The 22,350-nt window shown below is 36.1% G+C and overlaps 1 long non-coding RNA gene across 1 annotated transcript; it reads right to left on the bottom strand.

Moving 5' to 3' along the window:
* Window positions 1–253: 253 nt before the first annotated feature.
* On the bottom strand, window positions 254–20,713 carry LOC129624162 (uncharacterized). The gene is made up of 3 exons (XR_008700791.1): window positions 20,638–20,713; window positions 13,352–13,516; window positions 254–756 (listed from the first exon to the last, which is right to left on the bottom strand). It is a non-coding gene; the product is annotated as an uncharacterized LOC129624162 (long non-coding RNA).
* Between the last annotated feature and the right edge of the window lie 1,637 nt (window positions 20,714–22,350).

Below are 22,350 nucleotides of genomic sequence, written 5' to 3'. Positions count from 1 at the left end.
AGATATATATATCCCCAAATTATGAAAAGCTTCACTGTATAAAAATTAAAATTGTCTCATATAAATTAAATACTTATAACCAGAGTTTACTTATTTTCTTGCATTGTATAATAATAAAATCAACATTTATCAGATTCAGCTATTCAGGAAAGCAAAAAAGATACTAATGTCAAAATAAAAAATTCATGAGTTCATAAACTGATATTATCTATTATGAAACAATAAATGGGAAAGCACACATGACAAATGAATACTTCTTAAATCCCCAGTTTTATTATGGTACATTCAATAGTGCCAACAGGAAAAAGAACAGCCAGAAATACTTGAGAGAGGATAAAAGTCAGAACAAATATAGACATTTTAAAATTTGATATTTTCACTTCTCAATATACAATCAAGGAAAAATTAATACTGAAAGCTCTCAGAAAAGGCTTTAACTCCATGAATATTAAACTATTGTTTGAAAGCACTTAAATACTTGAGTGAAGTGAGGGTAAGTAGTGGGAGGAAATATCTTTCAATCATTCAAGATAGAATAAACAAAATGATGATGCTCATCAATGATATGTGATCAAGAATTCACTGATTGACACAGTGACAAAATCTCCAGCTCAGTCAAATGTAAATGGGCACTTCCTAACAAATAGTTATACTACAACTGAGCCTTCTAATCAGAGCTGCCAGAAAAAGCCTTCATATCATCTTACCCTACGCAGTCATTTTGCAGATGAAGAGACTGAACCAGTTAAAAACCCCCTAAAAACAAAACAAACAAACAAAAAACTGTGATTAAGCAATTAACCAATAAAAAGGAAAAAAAATATACAGCTTGATTCTCTGTCTTTGATTACAAAGACAGTCAATACACTGTCTAATGTAAGTAACACCTGGCCTGGTCTCAAAGGTAAAAATGTGGGCTATTTTAGGGAAGATCAGTTGCACATGGTTATGTAAAGTGACCCTGCAACTTCAGCATTAGCCAGGCAAGACAAGGAGAGCACCTGTTCCCACAAGTTCACCATCCTGGGTGTAAGAGATGAATACAAAGCTTGAGGAATTCAAAGGAGGTCAGTTTAGTAGCTTTGCTTCTTTGTCTCCTTTCTTTTTTCTTAGCTTTTGCAAACCCAAGACTGGGGTAGAATATGGAGGTGAGGGGAGGGGAAAAGGAGGATGACTGATGCCTGAATCCTTCTTGTGCTTATTCTTAGTTGCTCATCCGACTCTTTGCAGCCTCATGGACTGTAGCTCACCAGGCTCCTCTGCTCATGGAATTTTCCATGCAAGTATACTGGAGGTGGGTAGCCATTCCCTGCTCCAAGGGATATTCCTGACCCAAGGAATGAAGTCTCCTGCATTGAGTCTCCTGCATTGCAGGCAGATTCTTCACCACTGCACTACTTGGGAAGTCCTAAATAATACAAACATTTTCTCCAGGGGCCTCTGTCTGGCAGATAATGAAATCCTGATTCATTCTTTGTGTATTTGTGGTTTCCCAGGCCGCCTTCTTCTGGAGACCCTCACAGATATCACATTCCTGTTTAGCAATTACCTCTGAACACATGATTCCAGAGCCCCTCTCCTTAATTAGCCAATCATTAGCATTTTTCACAAGAGAGAGAAGGACCTAATCCTGAGTGCATTTAAGACGTAGACCATATTTTCCATAAGTTCATCTAAGCCTTCTCACTTGGAGAAACATAAGTGGGAATACTGTCCTACTCACTCCCAACAAGAGGGAAAATTCACCAAATTAATTCTGAGTATAACTTCTGTGTCTGGTAGAATGGACTTCCCAGGCTGCTCAGTGGTTAAAAAAAAAAAAAAAAATCCACCTGCCGATTCAGGAGATAAGGGTTCAATCCCTGTATTGGAAACATCCACTGGAAGAGGCAACTCACCCCAGTATTCTTGCCTGGAAAATTCCATGGACAGAGGAGCCTGGTGGGTTAGAGTCCATGGGGTTGTAAAGAGTCTGATACAACTGAATCAACTTAGCACACATCACACATAAATATGCATCCCTTTTTTCTTTTTTTTTTAATTTAATTTTACTTTTTAAACTTTACATAATTGTATTAGTTTTGCCAAATATCAAAATGAATCCACCACAGGTATACATGTGTTCCCCATCCTGAACCCTCCTCCCTCCTCCCTCCCCTTACCATCCCTCTGGGTCGTCCCAGTGCACCAGCCCCAAGCATCCAGTATCATGCATTGAACCTGGACTGGCAACTCATTTCATACATGATATTTTACATGTTTCAATGCCATTCTCCCAAATCTTCCCATCCTCTCCCTCTCTCACAGAGTCCATAAGACTGTTCTCTACATCAGTGTCTCTTTTGCTGTCTCGTACACAGGGTTATTGTTACCATCTTTCTAAATTCCATATATATGTGTTAGTATACTGTATTGGTGTTTTTCTTTCTGGCTTACTTCACTCTGTATAATAGGCTCCAGTTTCATCCACCTCGTTAGAACTGATTCAAATGTATTCTTTTTAATGGCTGAGTAATACTCCATTGTGTATATGTACCACGGCTTTCTTATCCATTCATCTGCTGATGGACATCTAGGTTGCTTCCATGTCCTGGCTATTATAAACAGTGCTGCGATGAACATTGGGGTACACGTGTCTCTTTCCCTTCTGGTTTCCTCAGTGTCTATGCCCAGCAGTGGGATTGCTGGATCATAAGGCAGTTCTATTTCCAATTTTTTAAGGAATCTCCACACTGTTCTCCATAGTGGCTGTACTAGTTTGCATTCCCACCAACAGTGTAAGAGGGTTGCCTTTTCTCCACACCCTCTCCAGCATTTATTGCTTGGAGACTTTTGGATCGCAGCCATTCTGACTGGTGTGAAATGGTACCTCATAGTGATTTTGATTTGCATTTCTCTGATAATGAGTGATGTTGAGCATCTTTTCATGTGTTTGTTAGCCATCTGTATGTCTTCTTTGGAGAAATGTCTATTTAGTTCTTTGGCCCATTTTTTGATTGGGTCATTTATTTTTCTGGAGTTGAGCTGTAGGAGTTGCTTGTATATTCTCGAGATTAGTTGTTTGTCAGTTGCTTCATTTGCTATTATCTTCTCCCATTCTGAAGGCTGTCTTTTCACCTTGCTAATAGTTTCCTTTGATGTACAGAAGCTTTTAAGGTTAGTTAGGTCCCATTTGTTTATTTTTGCTTTTATTTCCAATATTCTGGGAGGTGGGTCATAGAGGATCTTGCTGTGATGTATGTCAGAGAGTGTTTTGCCTATGTTCTTCTCTAGGAGTTTTATAGTTTCTGGTCTTATGTTTAGATCTTTAATCCATTTTGAGTTTATTTTTGTGTATGGTGTTAGAAAGTGTTCTAGTTTCATTCTTTTACAAGTGGTTGACCAGTTTTCCCAGCACCACTTGTTAAAGAGATTGTCTTTAATCCATTGTATATTCTTGCCTCCTTTGTCAAAGATAAGGTGTCCATATGTGCTTGGATTTATCTCTGGGCTTTCTATTTTGTGAAAGAAGAATGGAACTGGAGGAATCAACCTACCTGACTTCAGGCTCTACTACAAAGCCACAGTTATCAAGACAGTATGGTACTGGCACAAAGGCATCCCTTTTTTCAATACACCAAATTTTCTCTTCAATCTTCTGTTCTAATCTGTTATTTGAGCCAAACAGTTTCATAATATAAAGATCATAATATTTTTAATTGTCAGATTAATAGTGAATTTTTTGACACCAGAAATAACAATAGTAATAATTAATATTAATTGATTACTATGGACCAGGCACTGATCTAAGTGTTTTCCTTATAATTTCACAAGAACCATTTGAGATGGATATAATCTTCATTATACAGATTGAAATCTAATCTATTGATTATAATACATCATGTTGCACAAGATCTTTGAGTTGCAAATAGAAGATACAAGATTTGAATTAGACCTTCTGCCTTCAGTACTCAAGCGCATAGCCTGGATGTTAACTTTAAGGGATTATTTATATTGCTTTATGATCCAAAAATCTACATATATTATCACTGTCTTAAGCTTAACATGAATACAGGAAGCATTTAAGGTTTTTATGGTTAACTTTGCAGATTTTTTAAAATATATCAAATGACATGTTAAAACAAAATAACACTGCAAGATGAAATTGTTATAGTCCTTATAAAACTGTCTACTTAGTTGGTTTAGAGAGGCTTGGACAGAGCAGATGACCAATAGTTAAAGCTTTTAAGCATTCTAATACATCATTTGAATAATATTGTATCATTCATATTTTATATCTTTTGTAATTTTAAGAGAATAATAACAATATGAATATTGCCTTCTTTAAATGATGATAATTTAGGGAATTAGCAAAAGAAATAAGAAAGATTTATGTAAAAGCAATGCACTAGCATTCTTCATTACTTATGGTTATTTAGCTAGAATATTCAAGTTCAATATTCAGTATTTTGTGAACATTTTTTACAACAGATATGAAAATTTCAGTGTTATTATTTTAATTTTTTTCATGATTCTACACACTAAATCTTACCTGTTGGTGCTGACAACATTTTAGAAAAGTATCTGTAGGTGCATAATTTACAGCTAGGGTGCTATTTATACACAGCACAAGCATGGTACTATAAGCCTGGCATGGACTTGGTTTAGGAATATGAAGGCTGCATCTGGCAAATGATACAGTAGATGCCAAGATAATTGTGAGGAAGTAAGTCATGACAAGTCCTACTTTCTATATTTCTTATTTCTATGATGCCATTATCTAATTTGATAAAAAGTTGCATTCAACTTCTGTTCCCTGTTTGGAAAAGCTACTGACACAGGAAGGTAAGAAAAGTGCTACTCTGTTTGAAGTATGCAATTATTTTTGTACAAGTGAGAACATTTTACTATCCTGACCATGGGCTTTAAGGGTATGAATACTGAAGACATTTTTGTAATATATGTGTTTCTTAACAACATCCCTCTCCTGACAGAGTGAACAATTTTCCTTCACTGACTGAGGGAAATTAGTTTATGAAGAATGTGAATGACTTCTCACACAAACCAAGAAGGACTGAGAGGAGGTAACCAGCAGCTGGTAAAAGAAAATGAAACAGCTAGGAGGAAAAATGCGTGATGCATATGAGGATGACAACCTTCCTCATCTTTTGACAAATATTTAAAAGGGTTGCTCTCTGCATTTTGTAATAGTGTCTGTCTAATAGGAATTAAAATATTTAATAAGTCCTAAGTATTTTGCCTTGGTTTAGAAGGCAGTTTGTATAATGTATCACAATTAATCCTGGTAATGATTCTAGATAACCCTCTGTTTTATAAGCAAAAATGTTTAAGTCTCTGGGTAAATACGCACAAAGCATGCCCCATATTTTATATACTGAGTTGAGAGTTTGCTTCAGTGCCTTGTTCTCACTTTGAAACACTCAATGGACTAAACTGTAAGTGGATATGAATCACAGTGGCAAGTCCTGAATATCATAACCTTTCAAAAATCTCTCTTTCATTTGTGACAAAATCAGAATTAATGAGCATGAAAATAAAATGCCTGAGGCTGAAGTCACACAAAAGGCTACATGGAACTTCACTGTGTGTTTTTTAAAGACTCTCCTTATTCTTTGGTCCAACACTTACAACAGGGCTGTTCTTTAGTGGGTCAGTATTTGTGTATGTAAAGGGCACAGGTGAAGTCATACATTAGCTGCTCTATTTGTTCAAGAACTCAGGCGGTCCTTGCTTTAACAATTGATATACTTTGCTTTGGCAGAGAATCTAGAGTCTTTCCAAAGGATAAAGAAAGAGTTACTGAAAACACATTATAGGGGTACATAACCTTTGAGTGCATATCCATGGGAAAATAAAAATAGCTCTGGACTATTAGATTTATAATTATTAGTGAAACTGATTATTCCAGGTCTAATTGTTGTCTTTATTTAGATATTTACTTATTTTTATTTATTCATTTACAATAAGCTTCAACTTTATTTTTAAGATGTCCTCTTTATTCAGGTTTGCAAGAAACCAGAATATGTGAATCAGTTTTAAGAGAAAAGTTTTTCTTCTACTCAAGGAATCAAGTCATATTAATACTCATTATAATTTTACTACCCAGTAATAGATGAACAATTATTTTCAAAGAACATTAGTAAAAAATATTTAAGATTTCTTACTCATATTAATTCTGTATAAGATGCCTGACCTCTAAGTCCATAATGGAAGTTCATTTGGACTTTCCATTTAGTTCACCTTCTTCACAGAAAAATAATTGTAACACTTGTTTTCTCCCAAAATTCCCAAATAAATACTATACTGATTAAATGTGAATCTGTATCCCTCATAAAATAGCATAGATACAAAAAATGAGGTTTTTCTGATTTTTATGGCTATCTATATTCATTTTGGTTTGAAATTAAAGTTTAATTGACACATTAATTCCAATACCAAAGAAAAGCAATGCCAAAGTATGGTCAAACTACCGCACAATTGCACTCATCTCACAAGCTAGCAAAGTAATGCTCAAAATTCTCCAAGCTAGGCTTCAGCAATATGTGAACCGTGAACTTCTAGATGTTCAAGCTGGTTTTAGAAAAGGCAGAGGAACCAGAGATCAAATTGCCAACATCTGCTGGATCATGGAAAAAGCAACAGAGTTCCAGATAAACATCTATTTCTGCTTTATTGACTATGCCAAAGCCTTTGACTGTATGGATCACAACAAACTGTGGAAAATTCTGAAAGAGATGGGAATACCAGACCACCTGACCTGCCTCTTGAGAAACCTATATGCAGGTCAGGAAGCAACAGTTAGAACTGGACATGGAACAACAGACTGGTTCCAAATAGGAAAAGGAGTACGTAAAGGCTGTATATTGTCACCCTGCTTATTTAACTTATATGCAGAGTACATCATGAGAAACACTGGGCTGGAAGAAGCACAAGCTGGAATCAAGATTGCCGGGAAAAATATCAATAACCTCAGATATGCAGATGACATGACCCTTATGGCAGAAAGTAAAGAGGAACTAAAAAGCCTCTTGATGAAAGTGAAAGAGGAGAGTGAAAAAGTTGGCTTAAAGCTGAACATTCAGAAAACTAAGATCATGGCATCTGATCCCATCACTTCATGGCAAATAGAGGGGGAAACATTGGAAACAGCATCAGACTTTATTTTGGGGGTCTCCAAAATCACTGCAGATGGTGATTGCAGCCATGAAATTAAAAGATGCTTTTTCCTTGGAAGGAGAGGCATGACCAACGTAGATAACATATTCAGAAGCAGAGACATTACTTTTTCAACAAAAGTCCGTCTACTCAAGGCTATGGTTTTTCCAGTGGTCATGTATGGATGTGAGAGTTGGACTGTGAAGAAAGCTGAGCGCCGAAGAATTGATGCTTTTGAACTGTGATGTTGGAGAAGACTCTTGAGAGTCCCTTGGACTGACTGCAAGGAGATCCAACCAGTCCATTCTGAAGGAGATCAGTCCTGGGTGTTCATTGGAAGGACTGATGCTAAAGCTGAAACTCCAATACTTTGGCCACCTCATACAAAGAGTTGACTCATTGGAAAAGACCCTGATGCTGGGCGGGATTGGTGGCAGGAGGAGAAGGGGACGACAGAGGATGAGATGGCTGGATGGCATCACCGACTCAATGGACATGAGTTTGGGTGAACTCCAGGAGTTGGTGATGGACAGGGAAGCCGGCGTGCTGTAATTCATGAGGTCGCAGAGTCGTTCACCACTGAGCAACTGAAGTAAACTGAACATCCATGGTTTTTTTTTTTTCCATGTTTAAAGCTAATGTTCTGTGTATGTTGTCATGCTGTCATTTTGAAACTTATGTTTCAAACTTATGTTTCTTGTATAAATGAGGCCAGCATTTAGCCCTTTGTTAAATAAGTGATAAGTTCTGTTTATCTCCAAGAGAGGTATGCTTTGAAACGGATTTAGTTTAAATAATAAAGTAGAAGATTATGTCTTTTATATATGAGCAACAGGTCTTGAAGCCATATATAAGATGAAATTATTAATATCATTTATTTGTCAAAAGACATGCTCTGTGTTATATCGTTTTAGAAAGACCTCAGGGTTTCCCAGGTGGCTCAGTGGGTAAAGAATCTCAATCCGGAAGATCCCTTGGAGGAGGGCCAGGCAACCCACTCCAGTATTCTTGCCTGGAGAGTCCCATGGACAAAGGAGACTAGTGGGCTACAGTCCACAGGGTCCCCAAGAGTCGGACACAACTGAGAATGCACACAGAGAGACCTCAAATGTGTAAGTTTTATATTCCATTTTTTGCATATATCTTTGATTATGTTTAATGCTAATATATATTTACTTTCAATCATTTTGTCCCTTTGATGTGGAGCAATGTCAAATACAGTGTATGAACCTCAAAGTATTTAGTACATAGATAAGTTTAATACACAACCGTTACTGGAATTTCAAAATTATTGACTACTTAGCAGTAGAAACTAAAAACAAGTTTCTTCCATTTTTTTGTCTTTAGCTTTAAGTATTATCTATTGGTGCCATAATTACTAAAATTCTTTGAACTGAATCTGTTTTCTCCTTCCTCTTCTCTTATCTCTATCCCCAAAGCTATTTGATTAAAATTTCATGTCTCTTAGAAAACTTCTTTTAGGATAATACCCACATGCTTATAGGAGTTCCTATGGGGTTTTGTTCAATTAAAAATATCATATGAGATATAGCAAATTCAGAGGTAATACTCAGACAATTTAGTCCTTATTATCAGAACAAAATGTTACAAATAAGGCACATTTGTTCTTGGAACAAGCTGAAATCTAATATAGATAACCTTGTTAAAACAAAGTTATATGAAATATGGTAGACATTTATAAGCGATCACATATAACGCTTAAAATTGGTTTTTCAGATTCTTTTTAAACTGTTTATGTGTTAGGGGACTGAGCTAGAGTTGTGCTGCATAAATAGGGAAACAATGAATAAGAACTAAAAGCTCTCCTGAGAAATGATTATTAATAGACTATCTTAGATAGTGTGTCATTAAACTAATGACCTTGAAATAAAGATTTGAGAAGTTTAAATGTATTTTGCATGGGGAAATATATAAAACTGAAATAATTAACTGAGGTTTTGAATTCAGTGTGCAAAGGATTTTTCTTTAAATTTGAGGTGGAAATATATGCCTGTAAAGAATTATAAAGTCTATTCTACACTTACCCTGAGGACTCTCCTCAAACTATTTTTTGTGGTCTTTTCTCTAATTGAAACTTAGTTTGACTTTATTCTAATAAATTAGCATGTGTTGTGCATCATTTTAAATGCTCCAGTGAACACACACATTTTCCAATTTCAAATGAATTCAACTAATGTATTGCCATGAATATACCTTGATGCTATGGTTCAATATTTTACAGAGAGGCTTAAAAACTCCTCATTAAAAAGAAAGTTTTAGGAAAGAGAATAAAAAAAAATTTCCACATCATTGTGGATTAATGTATCTTTTATAATATTAACTCTGTACTTCTAACTTCAGAGTGTTATATGCCAAAATGTGTGAAAGAAATTGTAAGGCCATCTTTAAAAATAGACCACATTATCTGATGTTTAGGTAACTTTAGAAATGGTAGTCACTCTAGATTGATAACTCAGGTGATTTTCAGAAAGAAGAGCCTTCAAGCAATTTGATAAACTAGAGGGACTGAAATGGTGTAGATACAAGCAATTTAACATGAGTTTGAAAAGTTGAAAATTGTCTTCGTATTTTGGATATTAGGCAAAAGTTTGGAAGCCATATCTACTTCAATAATTACTTCAAATAACTTATTTTATCTTTTCTTTATCATTATCCAGCTACTTCTGATATCAAGGATGTATGTATTTCCATTTGCTTGTAGGTATTTACAAGATAGAACTCATTCATTAGACATCCATAAACTTTTGCACATAAAAGAAAGCATAGAAAAGAAAAATATGAATACATTAACCTTTTATCTATACCCCAAGAGCCCTCCAAATTACCCCCACATTAATGTCAAAAATATTTAACATATCATGACCTGAACTCTGTTCACTTCACCTTATAGTGACAGCTGTATTTGTAATTTCCATACTATTTCTCACTCTGTACAGCTGTACATTCATTTCTACCTGAAATTTTCTTTCCCACCTCCACCCTTTTCCATGATGTGTTAAAGACTACGTGTCCATTATGATTAATTTTCAAATTTTTTTGTTGTGCTCTCAAGACAACTGTACCTGTCCAGACTATTATTTTTACTACCATCACATCGTCCTTATAGTAACATAGCATCTTCTAAGCAGCAAACACAATGCTTACCTTATAAAAGTGAGCATATTCAGTGTGTCTTACTAGGAGTCCAATACACACCGTTTGTTTGTGCAACAAACAAAGGGAGAAATCAGTTTGAACTGGTATTTGTAGTGAGGCTTTAACAGTGCTGTATAGGTCGGGTAAATATATGAAAAAACTTTACATATTCAGTGAAGACAAGAAAAATGTTACAGAGGGACAGAATCAAGAAAAGCTTTCAAATTTAAAATGATTACAATCTTCTTGGGATTGTAGAAGTAGAAAAGTGGGAATATTCTGTGGACTGTTGAGAGGTGAAGATCTTTGTCCCATCAGTGATTTCAACTGGGATGTTTGGGATCTACCACTAGATCTCCAGGCCCAACAAGCACACTGAAAGAGATAGTTGTATCTCAAAACGGCTGCAAAAGCTAAATATTTTTAAAGTGTGAAAGTGAAGTCGCTCAGTCGTGTCCGACTCTTTGCGACACCACAGACTGTAGCCTACCAGGCTCCTCTGTCCATGGGATTTTCCAGGCAAGAGTACTGGAGTGGATTGCCATTTCCTTCTCCAGGGGATCTTCCTGACCCAGGGCTCGAACCCTGGTCTCCTGCATTGTAGACAGATGCTTTACTGTCTGAGCCACCAGGGAAGTCCAGCCTGGACTATTTAAAAATATTTTTATTTTGTTTTACTTATTTATTTATTTTTATTTCTTTTTTTTTAATTTTATTTTATTTTTAAACTTTACAATATTGTATTGGTTTTGCCAAATATCGAAATGAATCCACCACAGGTATACATGTGTTCCCCATCCTGAACCCTCCTCCCTCCCCATACCATCCCTCTGGGTCGTCCCAGTGTACCAGCCCCAAGCATCCAGTATCGTGCATTGAACCTGGACTGGCAACTCGTTTCATACATGATATTTTACATGTTTCAATGCCATTCTCCCAAATCTTCCCACCCTCTCCCTTTCCCACAGAGTCCAAAAGAGACACTGATGTATAAAAATATTTTTAAAATAAACCACAAATAAAAGTAAATCATTGCAGCACTGTTTATAATAGCCAGGACATGGAAGCAACCTAGATGTCCATCAGCAGATGAATGGATAAGATAGCTATGGTACATATACACAATGGAGTATTACTCAGCCATTAAAAAGAATACATTTGCATCAGTTCTAATGAGGTGGATGAAACTGGAGCCTATTATACAGAGTGAAGTAAGCCAGAAAGAAAAACACCAATACAGTATACTAACGCATATATATGGAATTTAGAAAGATGGTAACAATAACCCTGTGTACATACGAGACAGCAAAAGAGACACTGATGTATAGAACAGTCTTATGGACTCTGTGGGAGAGGGAGAGGGTGGGAAGATTTGGGAGAATGGCATTGAAACATGTAAAATATCATGTATGAAATGAGTTGCCAGTCCAGGTTCGATGCACGATACTGGATGCTTGGGGCTGGTGCACTGGGACGACCCAGAGGGATGGTATGGGGAGGGAGGAGGGAGGAGGGTTCAGGATGGGGAACATGTATACCTGTGGCAGATTCATTTTGATATTTGGCAAAACTAATACAATTATGTAAAGTTTAAAAATAAAATTAAATTAAAAAAAAAAAAAAAACTAAAGAACGCTATTGAAAACTGTGGAAAGCTACAAGAGACTTACCGGCATGATGGAATCCCCCCACCCTGGTGATGGTACCCAGTACAGATTCTGGTTTTAATCCTCAAACTACTCATGCCAGGTCCCAAGACCAGTGGAAATTCCTTGTATGATGCAGGGAACCCAAATCTGATGCTGAGTGACAACCTACAGGGATGGACAGGGAGGTGAGAGGGAGGTTTAAGAGCAAGGGGACATATGTATACTTATCGCTGATTCATTTTGATGTATGGCAGGAACCATCACAATACTGTAATTGTCCCCCAATTAAAAATTATTGAAGACTCAAAAATGATTGTGTGTCTATGGGTTATAAATCCCTAGTTTTATGAATTTAAAAATAAGAATAGAGGAATATTTAAAATATTTATGTACTTTAAGTTCACTACATGTTAATATAAATATTTTTATAAAATATATATATAAATATATATATATAAATAAATATATATATTTTATAAAAATATTTATATTAACATGTAGTGAACTTAAAGTACATAAATATTTTAAATATTCCTCTATTCTTATTTTTAAATTCATAAAACTAGGGATTTATAACCCATAGACACACAATCATTTTTGAGTCTTCAATAAAATGTGACTGTATTTTTGAATTCAAAAGAATCATGAGATTGTTTTGCATGTTTGGAATTTCTTTACTAAACAGCTTTATAGAAGACAGCTAAACTCTCTTATTTCCTTTTGCATCAATTCTGTTGCCAAATAATATTTTGGGTGACATCTACAAAGAAAATTCTGTTTCCCACAGATACGTAGTTGGGACAGGACCTCAGGGATTCTCAGATCAGACACTGATAACTTTTGGATTAAGGAAAATATGGAAGCCAGCTAGTTATGAGGCTCTTATAACACCAGAACTGTTAGGTGAAAGACAGTGTAAATCATTTCATCCAACTGCTTAACATACAAATCAAATTTCTTAACTAACCCAGTACCAGCCCCCAAATAAAGACATTTGTAACTCTAATGTGCACCCTGAAATGTAACTGAATATTCATTAAACAAGTTTTGTGCCACTACGATGATTTGAATCGATACCACTAAAAGAAACTAGGAAGGCAGTTTTGTTAAACATGCTTTATGCAGTTAGACTTTCATAACAAGATGGAGAGGACATATCAGAGATTAGAGGAACTTTTACTTTATCCTCATTAGAACACCCATATGTCTCCTGGAAGTGCATACTCAGATGCCACCTAACACCATCACAGTGACACAGAATATAAATTGCAAAGAGTCGGACATGACTGAGTGACTAACACACACTGCTTATGTCTTGCCTTAACTATTTCAACAGTGTCCACACTATTATTTTTATTACCACACTGAACAGCCTCAACTCATTCACTCACCGTTTTATCTTCCTTAAAGTAGAGGTGCATTTTGTCATTCTACTGTTGAAATCCCTTAATATGGCCATAGACTGAACATTCAGCTCCATGAGTGTTAAAATTTGAGGATAATCATTTCTTCCCCTGCATTGTTCTTCTTCTAAAATCCTTTATTCAAACAGAAAACTGAAAAGAAAAAAAAAATATATGAAAATCTGTTAAAGCAATTAAGGGGTAAAAAGTTTCAGTCACTCAGTTGTGTCTGACTATTTGCAACCCCATGGACTGTATGTAGCCCACCAGGCTCCACCGTCCATAGAATTCTCCAGGCAAGAATTTTGGAATGGGTTGCCATTCCATTCTCCAGGAGATCTTCCTCACCCAGGGATTGACCCCGGGTCTCCAAGATTGCAGGTAGATTCTTTATTGTCTGAGCCACCAGGGAAGCCCAATAAGGGGTAAGATAGGTAGCAAAGAGACAGTTACAACTTGTATCAAAGCAAAGAGATGGGTGGTATGGATCAGCTGCCATGAAGATGACTTAGGAGTTTAAGGGAAATTTCCTCTTGACAATTGGTGTGGGGTGGGGGAAGGTGAGGGAGTCAAACAGTTTGTTTCCATAAAGATAGAGATGTATTTACGGCATCTGCTTGAGCTACTGCCAAAAGAACAAAAGTTAACTTGGCTGGAAAATTTCAGAATAACCAATAAATCAAACTGGATTCAAACTAATGTATTTCAACCTGGAGGCTGTGCTCCATATGTGACTCATTCAGCTTTATAGGAGGTTGAACCCTCTCTTTCATCCTTTATTCAGCTTCATTTTGCCATTGCATAACAGTATGGTCAAGGAAATTAGAGGTTGGTACTGTCACCCGAATAGAAAATAGAAATGGCCTTCAGAATGTGTCTACATGGGTCTACAGTTCCTAATCAAATATTGCATAATCAAAAAGATCTTCAATGGGTAGAAAAAAATGAACCTACATAAAATCTTTTGACAGAACTAACATAAGTTCACTTATGGTCATTATTTACCTGATTTAGTATGATCAGACATGACCAAGCGACTAAGCCCAGCACAGCACAGTGTGAATATATGTATATTTTTGTCTTACTGCAGGAAAAAATTAAGGAATGTGGTATTATAACTAAGGATGGTATACAATACAGAGCACATATAAGATACTGCCTTCCTAAAATATGAAAACATTTTCAGGTCTAAATTTTATGTGGTGGCTATAAAGATGTGGACAATACATAGTGGATTAGTGGCCCTATGTAGCTAGGAGCCTTATGACAGAAAAGAAAGTGTTAGTCGCTCAGTCGTATGCAACTCTTTGAGACTCCATGGGCTGTAGCCTACCAGGCTCCTTCATCCATTGGATTTTCCAGGCAAGAATAAGAATACTGGAGTGGGTTGCCATTTCCATTTCTAATGACAGAAAAGAACCCCATGATTATTTAAACTTCACCAAGCAAAGAGATTATTCTTTTAGCCTCCCTCTTCCTAGGAATGAGTTGTTTCTTCAGGCATAAACCTGCGGGAATGTTAAACAGGAAGGATGATCTTCTCTTTAAAATTACATGTTCCCATCTTCAAATCCAAATGGAAGAACAATGTACACACACACACACACACACACACACACACACACACACACTTATATATATATTTGTGAGGCATTGTTGTTATTGTTGTTTAGTCACTAATTCACATCTGACTCTATCCATGGGATTTCCTACAAGAAAGGAGTGGATTGCCATTTCCTTCTCCAGGGGATCTTCCTGACTCAGGGATGGAATTCATCTCTCTTGCATTGGCAGGTGGATTCTTTACCACTGAGCCGCCTATGAAGCCCTATGTGAGACATATGTTTACTGTAAATGATTACACTAACAAGTATTAAAATCTATCCATCCTCCTTATTATCGAGAAAAAATATAGTTATATTTTAGCTTTTATATCCTGGTAAGACATGCTTTTACAGTTGATGATGTTTGTTTTTTCTTTAAAATTTCTGAGGGCTAAATACATAATGCATATAATGAGTTAGAAATGATCGTTATTCATTTACAGCCTCTCTAGTTAGAGTGAAATACTGTCGTTTTTAGGTCATTGTATAATGGTGTTTCTGGCATATGTGGATTGAATAGAGTAACTCTCAGTGCCAAGGTTAATGTATCAACTTCAGGTAGTTGCTTTGTTGAATTTTGTTAAATATTCTCCAGCTTCTCTAACCCTCTGAGACTGACTGAAATGAAAAGGAATTTAATTAGAGTGTGCTGGGAATGTAATATAATACATTAAGTTTTTATTAAGAAAACTGGTATTGAACCACAATGTTATTGGTTCTGAAATTATCCTTCTAGATAAACAAAGTACACATACGTGTAGGTAAGCAGATTGAATGTAAAGGAAACTTATCAAATAGTATTAATTCAATGGACGTTTACATCATAAAATGATTTTGAAGGAAGAGAGCTTTCTCATGCCATGTAAATTTCAAAAATAAAGCTCCTGTTTCATTTTGGAGCTACTATTCAAGAGCCATTATGCCATGCCCGTTTAAGTCATTGGAATTCAGCACTCCTGTGATTAATTTCAAAGGCACATTGGTCCAGGGTTATTATTAGGTTAGTCTGTTAATGCAGAATCTGTCAAGAAGGGCTTGAAGTGGAAATCACACAGATGCATACAAAGTTCTAGCTTAAAATACCTTTGACACAAGGATTTTTTAGTTTCATTTGGTGAAGGGAGCACAAATTAAGACAATTAATTAAATTGACCTATGTTTTTAACAGTCTGTAATACATTTTTGAAAATAAAAGTACAGATACTCCTCACAAAAAAATAAAAATAACCTTGGTTTAATAAAACTCTGTGCATTCAAAGGAATTAATATAGTTTAAAAAGTGTTTATATTATATGAATAATATTATACCAAATAATAATGCTAAATCTCTTAAAGAGCAAAGGTGCTTTCTAGAATTTTTAAATCAGACTTTGAAATAGGTTAGTATTTCTTTTCCTCTGCTTTGTTGGGCTCATAGACATTGTTTACCTTCTTTTGGTATTAAATAGTCATGTATCTCTTAAATAGCAGTTGAAATTTAAATACATCTCCAATTCAGATAATCCACTACCACACTATTCATCTGATTTATTTAGTCTAATATAATCCATTATTTAAATCATTTGAGTAATTATTTAATCTTACTTTTAGTTTAGTTATATGTAAATACAATGTCATAAAATAATCATAATCAACAACTATAAATTGTCATCACTTTGACTATCTCAATCATCCATTATTGAAAGTTATTAGAAACCTGAATATGTTATGTAGGTTTTTAAATTCCTATTATGGTTAATTTAGGGCTTCCCTGATAGCTCAGTTGGTAAAGAATCTGCTTGCAATGCAGGAGACCCCAGTTTGATTCCTGTTTGGGAAGATCGCATGGAGAAGGGACAGGCTACTCACTCCACTATTTTGGGGCTTCCCTTGTATGCCTAAGCTGGTAAAGAACTCACTTGCAATGCGGGAGAAAGTGAAAGTGAAGTCGCTCAGTCATGTCTGACTCTGTGACCCCATGGACACCAGGCTCCTCCGTCCATGGGATTTTCTAGGCAAGAATACTGGAGTGGGTTGCCATTTCCTTCTCCAAGCGTTCAATCCCTGGGTTGGGAAGATCCCCTTGAGAAGGGACAGGCTGCCCACTCCAGTATTCTGGCCTGCAGAATTCCATGGACTATACAGTCCATGGGGTCACAAAAAGTCAGTCATGACTGAGCGACTTTCACTTTCACATGGTTCATTTAAAAGAGGAAATTTCATCTTTAGAACTCCATAAAACACACTGTCACTTCATTTGCTTTTCTTGTAATCAGTAAGTTTATTTTCAGGAGTATACTACTGCTGCTGCTGCTGCTAAGTTGCTTCAGTCGTGTCCGACTCTGCAACCCCAGAGACTGCAGCCCACCAGGCTCCGCCATCCCTGGGATTCTCCAGTCAAGAACACTGGAGTGGGTTGCCATTTCCTTTTCCATATTAAAGAGTATTTCAAAGTGATAAATATATTTTGTTAGAATATCTGGATATTAAATAATATTTAACATAAATTTGTGCAATTTTAAAATCTGATAACCTCAAGAATTGTAGGCCCTATGATGAATAGGCTAACTTTCAGCCCTTACATTTAAACAGAATTTGTAATCATTGGAAGGACTGATGCTGAAGCTGAAACTTCAATACTTTGGCCACCTGATACAAAGAATGGACTCATTTGAAAAGACCCTGATGCTGGGAAAGAGTGAAGGCAGGAGGAGAAGGGGACAACAGAGGATGAGATGGTTAGATGGCATTACCAACTCAATGGACATGAGTTTGAGCAAGCTTTGGGAGTTTGTGACAGACAGGGAATCCTGTCTTACTGCAATCCATGGGGTTGCAAAGAGTCAGACATGACTGAACAACTGAACTAAACTGAACTGAACTGAATCTTTTAATGTATTTTTTAGTATAATGAATAAAAAATTAAACATACCTACCTATGTAAAATAAAACTATTTTTCTTACTCTTACATACATAGTATTTTTAAGTTTTCTTTTTAAACCTCCTTTGTGATATTGATGCAGTTATACATTAGGATTGACAAGTATATTACTTTTAATAATACATAAATATAATTATATACTAATTAGCACATTTTGGCTATATATTTCATCAGCATCTCAGAATTTTGCCAATTTTTAATGGTAACAAACAGTAGCATATTTCTAAATAAGGTGAAATTATTCAGTAAATATTTGTTGAATGCCTGACTGCATGTATGTTCATTGACATTGCACTCTTCGTGACCCCATGAACTGTAGCCCAGGGCTCCTCTGTCTGTGGGATTTTCCAGGCAAGAATATTGGAGTGGGTTGCCCATTTCCTCCTACAGAGGATCTTCCTGACCCAGGAATTGAACCCGTGTTTCCTGTGTTTCCTGCATCAGCAGGCAGATTCTTTACCACTGAGCCACCTGGGAATCCACTGGTTGAGTAGATGATCAGTAATTAAAATTAGAAAAAAAATTTTTTAGTGAGTGGTACGTATGTCTTTTTGTCATTGATTAAAATATGTTATGTGGTGTTTATCTTGTTCTTCTGTTTAGCACATTGTTGGTTTCTATACATAGATAAAACAGCTGTCTCTCCCAGTTTTGGTGGAGTGGTGTCAGTAGGAGATGAACCTTACCTTTCAACCCTTCCCAAGCTCTTGGTTGTGTCTCAAACCTTTGTTATGCTTTGGAATTTTAAGGACTAAAGGTAAGACAGCATACAAAATGATTTCTTAAGGTTTCCTTTCCTTCTTATGAAGATCTACCATTTTTGAGGAAGGCATTGTCTTTTTGTAGTTTGACGATATCTGATTAGAAGTCATGCCAGCAAATTGTATTATCATGTCATTGTCCTTTCTGGCTTTCTTGGAGTCATTTTCAATAATTCATTGAATATCTTCATTATTATATTGCTCTACTGGCTTGTTTTCATCTTAGTACTTTTTGCCAAATAATGATACCAACAAAATACAGGATTCAATTTAGTTTATTTATGAATACAAGTGTTATTGTTGAAGATCCACTTTTATCAAAAACAAGTAGAGATGTGTACATGTGCTTATGTCTATATATTAAGGACTATGTTTGTTATTCACATAAGTCAGAGTGAAATGAGTAATGAGGTAATTAGCAAGAAGTTTAAATAATACCTAAAGCACTTATTAGCACACTGAATTTTGTATTATTCAGAATGTGTGGATGTAGGACTTCCCTGGTGACAAGGATTTGATCCCTGGTCTGAGAAGATTCTACATGTAGCAGAACAACTGAGCCCATACTCTAGAGCCCCCCAAGCAGTGACTACTGAGCCTGTGTGCTCAAACTACTGAAGCCTGCGCCGCCTAGAGCCTGTCCTCCACAGCAAGAGAAGCCACCCACAACAGGGAGAAGTCCGCACACCACAACAATGAGTAGCCCCCGCTCCCTGCAACCAGAGAAAGCCCACATGCAGCAATGAAGACCAGTGCAACCAAAACTGAATAAATAAATACATAAAAATTTTAAATGCATGGATGTAGATACTCTGATTACTTATTTTACTTAAAACCCATGAAACCCATGGATGCTGTTTAAATGTATGTATTTTAAATGCAGAACTTAGCTAACAAAATTGTGAAAAAAAGAAACAGTGTTTTTTGTTGTTGTTGTTGTTTTTTAAATGTGAGTGAGGTTAATTAGATCTAAATAAGCAGCAAAGTTGCTTTTCATCTGCCAGCCAGGAAGAGAGTCCTTACCATGAGCTGAGTCTTTAGACACCTTCATCTTGGAATTTCCAGACTCCAGATAAATGAGAAATGAATGTCTTTTGTTGAAGCTACTCAATCTATGGCACTTTCTTACAGGAGCCCAAACTGACTAATACACCAGCCAACATCATATTATTGTCTCAGAATGAATTTTTACAAAAAATAATATGTATTAATAATATAAATTCTGGACCCAAAGAAAACTATTTAAGGTAATAGAAATATACATAATGTAGCTAGTCCTGTGTGACTTTACATTTTTCATTAGTCATAACATTAGCAGCTGTGTTTCTCTTTACTAGAAGATCCTAGAAATAAATGCAGGTGTTCTGGGAGACAAATGCAAATGATATCAACTTCCTCATTTTTTAATCCACTGAGTGTTTAATTATGGAATGCTGTCTTTAGATTTTATTTATGTTAATTGTAATGCTTTACAAAATGAATGAAGAGTAAGAGTTAAAACTTCAGAATAGTTCATGAATTATTCTTATCATCTATCTTGTCACTGTTGACAAATGCTCCATATGTTCACAAGTTTTCATGCTTTGCTTGATTTTTAATGTGCTTTGAATATCAATACTTGAATAAAATCATATATTAAAAGAAGTTAGTAAGCTTTATGTAATTTTAAATGTTATTTTTCATATTATCTGTTAGAAAATTCCAGTTTATACTTTTAGCTATATTTACTTAACTATGTACTAAGCTTACTAAAACGTGGACAAAGTAAGTCTAGAGTCTATATTTTGTACAGTTTTGTGTTTTTAGCAACAATGGAAAAGCAGCATTTCAGGAGATGTTATGAGGTAGTACACAAAAGTTTTATAAATAAGATTTATACATAAATTATTCTGTATCCTTCTCTCTGACAGTCACCAAGTGGTTCTGATTTGAATGTCTTGAGTACTTTTCATACTTTGATAGAGAATGAGTTTAGGCAAGTTACTTACGCAGTCTTGTCCAGCTCTTTGTCTCCCCAAGGACTGTAGCCCATGTACCACGAGAAGATCCAACCAGTCCATCCTAAAGGAAATCAATCATGAATATTCATTGGAAGGACTGATGCTGAAGCTGAAACTTCAATACTTTGGCCACGTGATGCAAAGAACTGACTCATTTGAAAAGACCCTGATGCTGGAAAGATTGAAGGCAGGAGGAGAAGGGGACAACAGAGGATGAGATGGCTAGATGGCATCAACGACTCAATGGACATGAGTTTGAGTGAACTCTGGGAGTTGGCAATGGGCAGGGAAGCCTGGTGTGCTTCAGTCCATGGGGTCACAAAAAGTCAGACATGACTGAGCAACTGAACTGAACTGGACTGTAGCCCACCAGGCTCCTCTGACCATGGAATTCTCCAGGCAAGAATACTGGAGTGGATAGCCATTAACTTCTCCAGGGGACTGAGCCCAGGTCTCCTACATTGTAGCCCAGTTCTTTACCGTCTGACCCACCAGGGAAGCCCTGCTTAGTCTCACTGTGCCTCAGTTCTCTTGTCTAAAATTGGGATGTTAAGGGAGCCTGACTTATTTTTGCTATGAGGATTATAGGTATTGTAAACTTCAAAACAGAGTGCCATATATAGAAGTGCTATCTATATAAGCATTAACTATCATTTTCTTAATAAATATTAGCAATATTATTGTTTGTCTGTCATTGATGGAAATATGGCTACATGCTAAGACACTTCTCCAAATATCCGTGAACACCAAGTATGTATAATAAATTCAGACCGAATGACTGCAAGTCAGTAAGACCTAGAAGAACACGGACAATGTATGAGCCTATCAGGCTCCTCCGTCCATGGGATTTTCCAGGCAAGAGTACTGGAGTGGGTTGCCATTTCCTGCTCTAGGGGATCTTCCCTACCCAGGGATCAAACCCGGGTCTCCCACATTGTGGGCAGACGCTTTATCCTCTAAGCCACCAGGGAAGCCCTTTCAAAGATGGGCAATAAACAAAAGTAGCATTATATATATCAGGAATAATAGACAAAGAAATATTAATATCAACCTTTGTAGATGTCTCAAATCATTATTTCTACTCATCACTGCTTCAAAATTATCATTGTTATTAAATGTATTGCTATATCTTATTTTATCACATTAACTTGTATACCTATAATTCTACTTTTTGTTTTTTTAACTTGATAAGTCAATTTTATGTCATATGTTTCTTTTGCAAAGTTATAGCTTTTATTTGGGCTTCTCTGGTGGTTCAGTCAATAAAGAATCTGGCTGCAATGCCCAAGACCCAGGTTTGATCCCTGGGTTGTGAAGATACCTGGAGAAGGAAATGGCAACTCACTCCAGTATTCTTGCCTGGAAAATCCCATGAACAGATGAGCCTGGCAGGCTACAGTCCACGGGGTCACTAGAGTCAGACATGACTTATTAACTAAAACCCTTTACCTACCTTTTATTAATGTATTTAAGAATTATTCTGAAAAGTGGCTCATAGTTCTCACAGGACAGTCTAAAGAGCTCATGTAGAGATTTTTAAGAATCTTTACTAGGGTACAGGGTACCTGAAAACATGCAAGTTTAACAAATACATCCAAAACATGGGATGATTTATTAAACAACTACAAGTTTAAGAATTTTTTTTTCCACAGGTTGCAAACAGTAACACAAAAATATAATTACACTATTTGTAATCTAAAA

Source organism: Bubalus kerabau, chromosome 12, assembly GCF_029407905.1.
Source record: "Bubalus kerabau isolate K-KA32 ecotype Philippines breed swamp buffalo chromosome 12, PCC_UOA_SB_1v2, whole genome shotgun sequence".
NCBI lineage: Eukaryota > Metazoa > Chordata > Mammalia > Artiodactyla > Bovidae > Bubalus > Bubalus kerabau.
The sequence above is the reverse complement of the archived record's forward strand: the minus strand, read 5'-3'. Positions and strand labels throughout refer to the sequence as shown.